Source organism: Ptychodera flava, chromosome 8 (assembly GCF_041260155.1).
Source record: "Ptychodera flava strain L36383 chromosome 8, AS_Pfla_20210202, whole genome shotgun sequence".
Classification (NCBI taxonomy): domain Eukaryota; kingdom Metazoa; phylum Hemichordata; class Enteropneusta; family Ptychoderidae; genus Ptychodera; species Ptychodera flava.
Window position 1 is genome coordinate 8,044,790 of NC_091935.1, and position 12,325 is coordinate 8,057,114.

Here is a 12,325-nt window from a genome sequence, read left to right on the forward strand (position 1 = left end):
CCCACATCAATACAAATCTACTCGAGTGAAACATACCGTGATTTTTTGTAGATAGTAAGATCCTGTTTTCAGATTGAACGCGAACACGGTAGGCCCCATCGGAAACGTGATTATCGTTACTGCAGCAAGCAGTATACTAGTATTGCCATACGTGGTTTTAGCTCACGTGTTCACACGTGGACTAATGTCATAGCGATGTCTGTCTGCCTATCCGCGTGTGTGTGAGTGTGTGTGTGTGTCTGTCTGCCTGTCTGTATGTTTACACGATAACTCAAAAACGCCTGAACAGATTCAAGACAGATTTGATAGACAGGTACCATATGCTACTTACAAGAACTGATTAGATTTTTATAAGTGTGGCTTGCATATTAATGAAGTTATGCAATATCATTTTTCCGTACAATGGTTTTCATATGGAGACGCTAATGACAGAGTAGACATATATTAAAGGGGAAGTTCACCAAGGATGATTTTTACATATGTGCTAGCTTTGTGGTCACTTACCCCGGAAAAGCTATTTTCGCCATTGATTACTCGTGCGATTTTTTTACAAAAACCGATAAAAATAGTACAGGAAGTTGCCCATGTAATTTGATTCATGGGAAAAAAGCTCCAGGCTTGGAGCTTGCATCATGTGATATGAAAGGGACCATCTTCCCATGGGTATGGCATTGTCCACTCACCCACGCTCAAACCAGGCTGTGCGTATTTACATAACTTTTGTTTATACTGAGTATCCTTGCATAAACGATGAATCACTTATAATAAACTGTCCACTGTCAAATTTTGTGTTGCTGTTTACTACTGTGTTACTATGAGTGGACAATGTGGGGGCCATACCCGTCCGAAGATGGTCCCTTCCATATCACATGATGCAAGCTCCAAGCCTGGAGCTTTTTTCCCATGATTCAAATTACATGGGCAACTTCCTGTACTACTTTTATCGGTTTTTGTAAAAAAAATCACAAGAGTTATAAATGGCGAAAATAGCTTTTTCTGGGGTAAATGACCACAAAGCTAGCACATATGTAAAAATCATCCTTGGTGAACTTCCCCTTTAAGAAATACTGCACAAAATTTCATGAAACTATTCACAGATGACAATCTCAGAACATTATGATGATACACTGAGTATCAGCGAGTTATCTGCTCTTTTGCATATTTAATTAACTTTTGTTATTAGTGACATAACTCAGAACTTTCAGCACTAAACTTGATGATACGTGCAACAAATATTGATCTGATATATACTTAGAAGCATTGGGCAGTGTCAAGTTCAGAAATAGCTTATATGCATATTTTATGAAGTTTTATGATTAGTCATATAACTCCGATATACCTGCACCAAATTTGATGAATTCTGCTGCAGATACTGATCAGACTAACATCTAACTGTGGTGTAAAGTACTTAGTAGTGTCAAGTTAATCAAGGGTTCATTTGCATATTTAATGATCTTTGTAATTAGGTATATAACTCTGAAATTACGGCACCCAAGTCAATGAAATCTAGTACAGATATTTATCTAAAAAATATCTAATTGTACTGAGAAGCATTTGGCAATGTCAAGTTAACAAATAGCTCATTTGCATATTTTATGAAGTTTTGTAATTAGTCATATAACTCCGAAATAACTGCACCAAATGTGATGAAATATGCAGCAGATACTGATCCAACAGATATCTAATTGTGGTGTAAAGCATTTAGTTGCGTGGAGTTAATTAAGAGTTCATTTGCATAGTTAATGAACTTTGTTATTAGTGATATTACTCCAAAATTACAGCATTACATTTGATGAAACTTGCTACAGATATTGATCTGATAAATATTTAATTGTACTGAGAATCATTGGGTGTGTCTGTTAGCTCATTTACATATTGAATACAGTTTTGTAATTAGTGATTAACTCTGAGAGTACTGTGCGAAAGTTGATGAAACCTGCTACATATAATGATATATCAGATAATATCTGATTGTTCGTATTACACGCCTCACACGGGTGTCGATTATATTGGTATGAATAGGGTTTATTGACAGGAATATTGAAAATAGTAATAAAACAAGGCAGTATTGCTGAAGGCAATGAGTACTTGGGCCGTGATAGAGTAATTTTGAGGACAATATATACTACTATTCAAATATGGTCTTGAATTTCCTCCTGTCAATTAGGCATTTGATTAACTGGTTATTAAAGGAAGCAATGGCATGACAACGGCAAAATATGTCTAGCAACTTTTGTGGAGTTTGAGGCAGGGGTTCTTTATTTATAGTGAAAATTGCTTAAACTCCTTAAATATTCAAATTACAGCAAATTTCTTTTGTTCTCGATGGTAGATGTCTAATATTTAGATGGGCATATTTAGATTTCTACCCTATAGTTATCCCTATATACCGAAAATCGGACATCCAGCTCTATTGGCTTGCTCAGAATTAGATATGCGCATAATTAATGAGGTACAATATGTGGTGTCATAAGGTGTCCCATCATACCAAATATGAAGGATGTAGCACTTGTGGTTACCGAGTTGTGGACAAATATATCTATTTGAGGTCAAAGGTCATTGAGGTCACGTGACATTTTGTCAAAATAATTGTATTGCTAAGTTATTCCTATATACCAAAAATCAGACCTCTAGCTCTATTGGCTCGCTCGCTTGAAAACAATCTCATAAACCTGGCCATATGGGCAACTGTGTATGGGCAGCTGGATGCTTGACTTCCCGAGAAGGCGAGCTGTCACGTTCAAGCTCAGGATTATTTGTCGATCAAATTTCAGTAAATTTACCTTACCTAGATGAAATTTTGTCTATAGGCTGAAATTTCGCCGAATTTTGACGAAATTGCATCGATTTTTGAGGTTCATATCCGACATTTTTGAGTTTTGAGTGCAGACAGAAATAAGTTTTGAGGCAACATGGCTGCGACCCCATGTTGACCCCGGTATCTGCTAAAGTGCGGGTTGCGGGCTACGGGCTGCGGGTTTTTAGAATTATGGCTAGATTTCTAATATATGTAATATGGCATTTAGTATATAAGAAATAAAACCTTTAGAATATGTCCATTATAAATAATGATGATCAGGTCTATCATACAGTATCCCTTTTCCTGCGAAGTCCATATTTCACCATCAGGTCAAGATGGTTAAAATTAATGAAACACTACTATATGGTGTATTTTAACGTAATACTGTATATTTGAAGGCTGTTGAAAACATCAATGCTGTAAACTTGATTTTTTGGACTAAAGATGCTATAACAGACCAAACCAAATGGGTGAAAATACGTTATGTTTCTGAAAAAAATCAAAATCTGCTAAACTAAAAGCGGCGATTCCGAGGACCAATTTATTTATTCCGAGCTGCCTGGCCATTACAAATAATTAGGGATCTGAATCACTTTTCTTTCTTGCCATGGATGTGAGTGAGAAATATACGTAATACCAGACTGACAAAAAAAAAATCGCGCCTCGGAAATGTCGCCACTTATCGCGGAATGAAAATTGTTACATTTCTAGTATCAGAAATTCTTTGTAATGCATCCATTCACAATTCGGTTCCAGGGCAACTCATGCAGAAAATTAAACAATGCCTAGTTAAATGCAATGCATAAGGAAAGATTTGACTTTAAAAAGCGTAGAAGTGATGTGTATTGTAAATGCCGTGTATTTTTCATGAAATCTTTAAAAAGAAAAAGACGTACAACAAAGGACTTAGTTTACTTTGCCGTTTCGGTTCAAGCGAGGTCGCGACCTCAGAGAACGACATTCTGCTAACATTTTACGCGAGAATTTCAGTGGGAAAAACACGCCGGTGCGTTGCCTTATTTTCAGGAATCGATCTAATAGGAATATTTTTGGATGAGTTTGTGTTCTGCAGCTCTCAATAATTTATCTCCTAATATCATGAACATATGACTTGCACCTGCAGCTTGCACCTGCAGTATGATAGTCGCTCCATGCCGGTATGCCCCCTTCAAGCATTTGATCCAGCGTGACTTTGAAAAGTTTCCTAGGACTATAATCGTGTTCACCACAATAAAATTATTTGAAACGGCGTTGAAAACGATTTCGAAAATTGTGCTTTTATCGGCGGTTGAACTAATCTGAAGTGTGAGAAGGGCGAAAATGATATCAAAAAACACACATTTTTTCATGCCCGCAACCCGCAACCCGCAAAATAGCGCATCCGGTTGACCCCTAGCCCTGCGTACGATGCTATGTGACATGTGCTACAGCTAACACACAGCATCGTACGCAGGGCTAGCGAGAGAGTTGCCGACATCGACGGTTATTTACGAGAAGTGAATAAAAGACTGTCATTTTTGGAAGCGATCAAGTAGCTGAGGTAGGCTGGGATACGACTTGGGCCCAAGAACGCTGAATTTCGGCAGTAATTTGGCTTTTTACGTTAAGTCCCAAAATGGATTTGAAGTCACCGACCCTACGTACGGGTCTTTGCAGGGCTGTGGTGGTGAGCGGGGCGATTAGCTGTAGCGGAACACACAGCATCGTACGCAGGGCTAGTTGACCCCAAGTGAAAATGTGTTCGCGATCAAATCTTCCTATATTTTTTTCAGAATTTTCGACAAAATCATTGCTTCTTAAATCTTTTGTAAAATATAAAATACTAAAATAAAAATGCGATGTGCCATGTCTCCAGATTTCTAAAACATCGTTCGTTGACCGTTCGACGGAATACTCATTTCGCAAACTTGTGACGCAGTTGAAATTCAATACTGACCGCCAAATAACCTTAATGAGACGAGATCATTCTAGACCCCGGTTCTAGACATCCTCCAAATTATCCAACCATTCGCGTTAGAGTTCAGCTCGCTTAGAGTATCATAACATTCTTCGGCCTTCGTTTAGATCGACCCTAATCTCTCCCATTTAGGAAACAAATACACAAGCTACCTCGACAAAACTTCGTGCACCATCCAGGACCAAACGCACTACAAATCTGTCTTGACGTCATCATCTCCTTACATGGTAATCGGCATACCGTATTTTTTAGCAAAGGAGACACAGAATACGTCGGAGTATTCAGTTTCAAAACGTATTACATTGTGTGATGTTGTCAAAAAAAGGTAATGTTACTGCAGTGGTATAAATTACAAAACACAAAAGTTCAAATCAGTTTATTTTGGACTGGCTTTACCCAACATTTCATATTGTTTCTTATGCCAGATTTGACCACGTACTTACTGGCGACCCCTTTACATGCAAATTTTGTGTCAAGTGGTGTGTTCTCCTGGAAAAACAAACGTACGATTTCTATATGAAGGAGGCGAAATTTGCCCTCAAAACTCGAAACCACCCCTTATGGGGTGTACCTAGCTATTTTGAACGAGCTTCTCGAATCTGCAGCTCTATTTCGAAATGAGTCTGGTTTTCTCAGCTCAAGGATAAGTGTTCTCCATCGCTGTGGGCATTACTATTCTCAACTGGGGGTACAGTTTCCAGTCGTAATGTTTTTCATTGTGTCCGGGATATAAGACCTTTCCTTTTCAATCTTTCAGTTTGATTAACACTAGTCCACATCTTGTCAGTGATTAAACATGTTTCAAGTTTAAATGTTAAATTCTGGTCTCGAGCCCTCCTGTTCGACCAAACTGAAATTACCCCTCCCACTTTGGCTCGTCCAGTGGGTGTAGCAAGGGTCGTGCCATCGCTTAGGAAACGGAGGGTGCATTAATTGTTGCATTTCGATGCACATTTTGATTATATTCAGAAGATTTTGTGGCAAAAACTCAGATAGAGAAGCATTTATATTCACATCTCACTTATTCATGACTGGCTGAGAGCAGCACTTCCATTAAGTTAGCATCATTACGCCATTTATTATGCCAAGAAAGATGAAGCCAAGACATTTTGCCCTCCCTGGTCTCAGCCAGAAATGGTTATACCTTACAGAGTTTTTTCCCACGGAATGAAAACAAATGTACTTGGGCTGAGGCCCAAGTACAATAAATCCTCGTCAGAGATAGTTACTCTGGCAGTAGACCGTATACACGTCTAGTCTTATCAGTAGTCTCTATTCCACTCCGCATGGCGTGCTCAATTGAACTGCTGTCAGAATATACAATGTCTGTCTTTGTTCTTGTGTTTTCATAAGTGATTATCCTGAGGTCTGCAAATGTTGCGTAACATCTCCTTGCTCGTTGTTTTGTAACTTTAATATGAGACAAGTCAAAGGTACAATTGTTTTACACAACTTCATAACAGTCAAAAAGTATGCAGTAATTCATGTCATACTGTATTATTTCATGCGTCCAGTAGTGTCTGATAAATGTCAATACATGTCGAGTCATCAGCAGTCGATTTCAATGCTTGATAACTAAGTTTGTTATTTTGTCAAACTCAAAATCTGTACAAGTAATTTGCATATAACACGTCATTCCTTCCATTCAGGGGTCACATTAGCATGTCAAGTTGTTCTGTTGAGTAAATGCTAAAATTGTCTAGTCTGTTTACTGGATACCCAACATTCTGTGAAGCGTACTACTATTAATTAACCCTTTGCACCCTGACCCCCTGTTATAAAACAAGTGAGTACTTTCAGTTCTCATCTGGTATAAAGTATAGTTTTTCTCTCTCTTTTCAAATTCTATAGAGGAACAGATTATCCACTGCCGCTCGCTTCTTGTCGTTGAGGCGCCAAAGTGTCTGTATCTCTACTCTACAATTTGGAATGGGATGTCGTTTTTGCATGAACTTTGTTCAGACTATGGTCATGTCGAAACACTAACTGTAGTCGCTACCATTACAGGAAATTAACATAACACCAGAGTGACATATTTCCATGCAGTATCTCTCGACATAGGCTGTAAATTAAATTGCAAAATCAAACAAGCTGCAAATCAAGACAATTTGGCGTCACGTTGAGGTATAAAGCAAATGGAGTCGGACTTTCTATCGCAAGCGCCATTTTAAGCTCACGTGTTCACACACGTGAGCTAATGTTATAGCGATGTCTGTCTGTCTGTCCGTGTGTGTGTGTTGGGGTGGGTGGATGTGAGTGTCTGTCTGTCTGTCTGTTTACACGATAACTCAAAAACGCCTGAACAGATTCAAGTCAGATTTGGTAGACAGGTACTGTATGCTACTTGCATGAACTGATTAGATTTTTATTAGTATGGCTTGCATATTATAAATGAAGTTATACAATATCATATTTTTTCATATAGTGGTTTCCCAATGGAGACAGTAATGGTAGAGCCGACATAATACTGAACAAAATTTAATGAAACTTTTCACAGATGACAATCTCAGAACATTATGATGATACACTGAGTGTCAGTCAGTTATCTACTCTTTTGCATATTCATTTAACTTTTGTATTGAGAGACATAACTCTGAAATGCATACCACGCGGCGGCCGCTATATATCAACCGAACGAAACTGTGCTATTCACCTATGCGAATTCTGATGGAATCAGCAAACTTTGCTTTTGGTTTTGTTTTTGTTTTGCTTTTTTTTGGCGGAGTCATTAAGACTCGGATTTCTCCCACGGGGCATGACCGATCACCGACGCGAGTTGTACTATGTGTACAGCAGCGTCAGCATAGACTCGTACTCTATAGCTTTGTTGACAATGGCTCAAGTGCCGAACGTTCGATGTTCGGAAGCTGAATGTTGGTGGGCCATCGGAATTCAAACTTTTCCTTTTTTGTGGACATGTTCTTATCGATATCTCGCGATCCGCGCGCAGTCGGCACGTCAAATATCGACCGTTGGCATTAAAAAAATGTGTTTTAAAAATGTTACCAAGTGGTGCCACTTTAATTAAGGGTTCATTTGCACCTTTAATGAACTTTGCAATTAGGTATATAACTCTGAAATTACGGCACCCAATCCCGTGAAACCTGCTACAGATATTGATCTGATAAATATCTAATTGTACTATGAAACGTTGAACAGTGTCATGTTAATTTAGGGTTTATTTGCATATTTAATGAACTTTATAATTAGTGATATTACTCTAAACTTACAGCATTAAACGTAATGAAACGTGCTTGCTACAAATGTTGATCTGATAGATATCTAATCGTCCCATGAAGCATTGAGCAGTGTCACGTTAATAAACAGCTTATTTGCATATTAAATAATTTTTTTTAATTAGTGATTTAACTCTGAGAGTACTCGGCGAAAGTTGCTTAAACCTGCTACATATATGATATAACAGATATCTGATTGTTCTTTGAAGCAAACTACTATTAATGAATCTGCTGTAAAACATGTGAGCACCTTCAGTTCACATCTGGTTTGTTTTTCCTCTCCTTTAGAAGACAAGCGAAAGTCAAGCGGAGATGTCCCTTTGGAGGGAGGAAATCCGCTAAACTCTTGTCCGAAGGTGCACGCACTTATTCAAGTTGAATTTCTGTGAGATTACAGCAAATTCTTACGTTGTTGCTTTGCTTGACTTCTATACCTGTCTGTCGAAGTATAACAAAGGGGAAATGGTGAGGTGACCAGCCAGAAGAGAATCAGATATATTTGTCTGTTTACAGATGGACGATTAGTTCTTAGAAGGAGTTGGAAAGAACGGTAGAAAAATCTGTAGCAAATATTGCGTAAGGAATTATTTGCTATCACGCTGATTTGTGAAAAAGAGATGCATTCATCTGAAGGAAGAAAGCAATGTATGAATATTGAGGCAAAATACTAGTAGTGTGCATGCTGTGCAAACCCTAACCCCGTCCCCAAACCCAGTCCCATTAAAACGTTTGCAAGTTTTGAAATGCGGAAACAATGAATGTTTGCAACCTTACCACCTCCTCCAAAGATCTAATGGACGATATTCCACAAACTTGAACATTGATTCAGTCTATTTCACAATCTATTTTTGTCAGACTGTTGCTATGCTACAGCTTTGACTTCCTCTTTGGCAGACTTGTAAAGATAAAGTTGCGAATAGAATCCTTAATGTGCAAATTCCTGTTTCTCGTGTCAGTGACCACGACCCCCCCCCTTAAAAATCAATGTTTTGCGTTTGCTTGCTATATCGCTTTGACTCTACTATACATGCTTCATGTAAATTTAAAATTTAATCAACGAGTTATCAGTGTGTGTATATGCAAGACGCAATAGCCGCAACCACCTTTGACAGTATTTAGCCTACTTTATCTTTATTCTAAAAGACAAGCACACCTGTTAAAGACAAGAGCACTGTCTTTGGTAGTGGATACAGGGGGTCTATCTATCATTTTTGTAAATCAAATAAAAAGCACCAAGTCGTAAAAAGTGAACGGTACCTTACAGTTGAGATTGCGGTTAATCGTTGAGTTTGAAGCAGAGTCACAGTGGTTGATCAGTGGTGTCCTTGCAAGGTTCGCTGTTTTTGATAGTAGAGTTATGGTCTGGTTGTATTTAGGTGCGGGGCCGAGATCCTATGCCCAAGGTGCTGGAGTCATTGCTCAGTCAACGGTCTTGTTATACATTTATACACAGCGTGCAGCGACTAGAGTGGTTCTTTGCAACTTGGTGTATTATGTACTAAGGGTTTCAAGAAATTTAACCCAGAAGTGTATTCATTTTGATGTGTAAATTTGTCCTTTTACAGAATTTTGGGGCACAACATTTTTTTGGAGGGGAAAGTAAAAGTGATCCCCGTTACAATTTGAATGGCCACAATTTTCCTCTCCCCTTCCAAATAAACTAAAAGTGATTTCTCCCCACGAAAACAACTTCCCGCTGCCCCTATCAGTACCAATGTTCCCATCTGCCCTCTCATGAACTCATAATTTTGCGCTATAAATTAAAGTGTACCGCCTTTCAGGTTCGTTGGTAATGCAATCTTCTCTGTCTACAACCTTTCATACATTGTTTGTAAACAAGAAAGTCGCACACGCGCAGTTCAGACGACACCCGTTATAGTTCCGTGTTGTTGGAACGTGACTTCAACAATGGATGTACAAAAATAGATTCTGCAACATGATCTCTTATACAGTAAACTGTCTCAAATAAAAAATTTTGTGATCCCGGTTACATGCCTCCGCAAATAGGTCGGAAAAATATTTTCATTTTCATTTGCTGAGACCCGTAAAATACGATAAAATTTTGAGAATGTACTCCAATTCTTTGAACATGCTTAAGCTTGGGCCCAATAAAATATGTTGAGTTTTCCTGGTAATGCAAGCTTCTCTATCTACAACCTTCCAGCCCTAACTTTGTTTGCGCATTTTGAAAAATCGTAGATGATTTTACCAAATTTCGCTATTTTGGATGGGTTGAGCCGCCTTGCAAATAAAGGAATTTTAAAAATCTGTTCCCGAATAGCCTACTCAAGTTCCTGTAAGGCAAGGCGTGTTATGGTACCCAAACACTTTTTACGGCTGACAATGAAAACGTTAAAGGAACAATCGAAGACATGACCAACCTGGGAAATGCTTCAAACGGGCGGCACTTCACAAGAAACGACATGTTAAGGAAGAAATACGGCAGTCCTGAAATCGCGTGACGAAGATTAATAATCAGAGCAAAAGATCTTCCTTGACCTGGCAAAGGTTAAGCCTGCACCGAGAAAAATACGCTGTGACAGACAATATGTCTATAACTCTTCCGCATAGCAATGGCGTAAGGAGAGAGTCTCACTTCTTGATTTACGCGGACTCTCATTCAAAAAACGCTGAGATTTAATGGATGAGGTCACTGTTATATATAGCTGTTGTGGCTACTTGCAAGCACTGTGTCTGCCAGCTATGACATTTTCAGTTGACTATAAAACACAAAGCAGTTTGTCCAGCAAATCATGTGTTCTCTCTGTAACATTATTGGAGACTACACAATTGCAAGGATTGTCGTTTGTTCTTTAAACTAAGAGAGCATACTGGTAGTTGTTCAGTGATGTATGTTACCTTTGAATGTTGCACAAAGTTATGGTGGGAAGTCCTCAAAACGGGTATCTTACGTCTGCATGTTCCATGATACAACGAAAAGTGCCCGCCACAGATCTTCACAGCCTATAGCATCACTATTGTAATACCCATGTTTAAACCTCGAATGATCAGTATCGTTGCGCGTCAGAAATGCGATAAAAGTCTTGCTAAGCATCGTTATGAATTGTGCAAATACCAGCTCTGATTGGCTCCCTATTGACGGTGGTAAATACATAAAGCCCAGAGTGGGAAATCAGTTTGAGACGTCAACTTGAGCGCATCAGACTTCCCTACATCAATACAAATCTTCTCGAGCGAAACGTATCGTGATTTTTGTAGTAAGTTCCTGTTTTCAGATTGAACGCGAACACGGTAGGCCCAATGTCATCTGAGAGTGGAAATGTGATTATCGCTACTGCAGCAAACAGTATACTAGTATTGCCATACCTGTTTTATAAAGTACAGTTTTCTCTCTCTTTTCCAGTTCGATAGAGGAACAGATTATCCACTACCGCTCGCTTCTTGTCGTTGAGGCGCCAAAGTGTCCGTATCTCTACTCCACAATTTGGAATGGGATTTCGTTTTTTGCAAGGACTTTGTTCAGACTATGGTCTCGTCGGAGCACTAACTGTAGTCGCCATCATTACAGGAAATTAACATATGACCTGAGTGAGATATTTCCATCGAGTATCTCTCGACATAGGCTGTAAATTATATTGCCAAATCAAACGCAAGCCGCAAATCATGACAATTTGGCATACCTTTGAGGTATAAAGCAAATGGAGTCAAACTTTCTATCGCAAGCGCCATTTTAGCTCACGTGTTCACACACGTGAGCAAATGTTATAGCTATGTATGTCTGTGTGTCCGTGTGTGTGTGTGTGTTGGGGGGTGGGTGTGTGTGTGTGTGTGTCTGTTTGTTTGTCTGTTTACACGATAACTCAAAAACGCCTGAACAGATTCAAGTCAGATTTGGTAGACAAGTACCGTATGCTATTTTCAAGAACTGTTAGATTTTGGTTAGTGTGGCTTGCATATTAAAGCCCCAGTATTTGTAACTTTTAACCTTTTTTTATGTTCGAAATAACATATTATTCTCTTACATTCATCGTGAAATGTTGTTCAGTAAAGAAATAAGCCAAATTTGTGCTCCTGTAGTGACATACAAACGCTAAATATTGCCCGATCGAGTTGGATTGCCGCGCGGGTTTGTTGACAACTTGTAGGCTGTGCACGTGATCGAGAACGCCGATACTGATGACATCATCGAGCCTACAACATTCCTGGGGCCTTGCCATGCCACGCCACACTGCCTGGAAATTCGCCCATGGTCGCCGGCTGAATTACCTGCGAATGGTTTTATTTTGTTCTTCTCCGTTCAAATACGTACTGCTACTGTGTTTCAGAGGATACAGAACTTTGGCAGAGGAGGCTGACATTCTATTCTGGTAC

At 39.1% G+C, this 12,325-nt stretch overlaps 1 protein-coding gene across 4 annotated transcripts in view; it reads right to left on the minus strand.

Moving 5' to 3' along the window:
* The window catches only part of LOC139138372 (uncharacterized), a 34,646-nt gene extending 22,979 nt beyond the window's left edge, over positions 1 to 11,667 (minus strand). The window contains exon 1 of one of the 4 annotated variants that reach the window (XM_070706720.1): positions 11,321 to 11,667. The gene's annotated coding sequence lies outside the window, so the exon portion shown is untranslated. Of the gene's footprint in view, positions 1 to 9,250; positions 9,485 to 10,374; positions 10,780 to 10,852; positions 11,058 to 11,320 lie in introns of those variants that run through there. The other 3 variants (XM_070706719.1, XM_070706721.1, XM_070706722.1) reach the window with 3 other exon arrangements.
* Between the last annotated feature and the right edge of the window lie 658 nt (positions 11,668 to 12,325).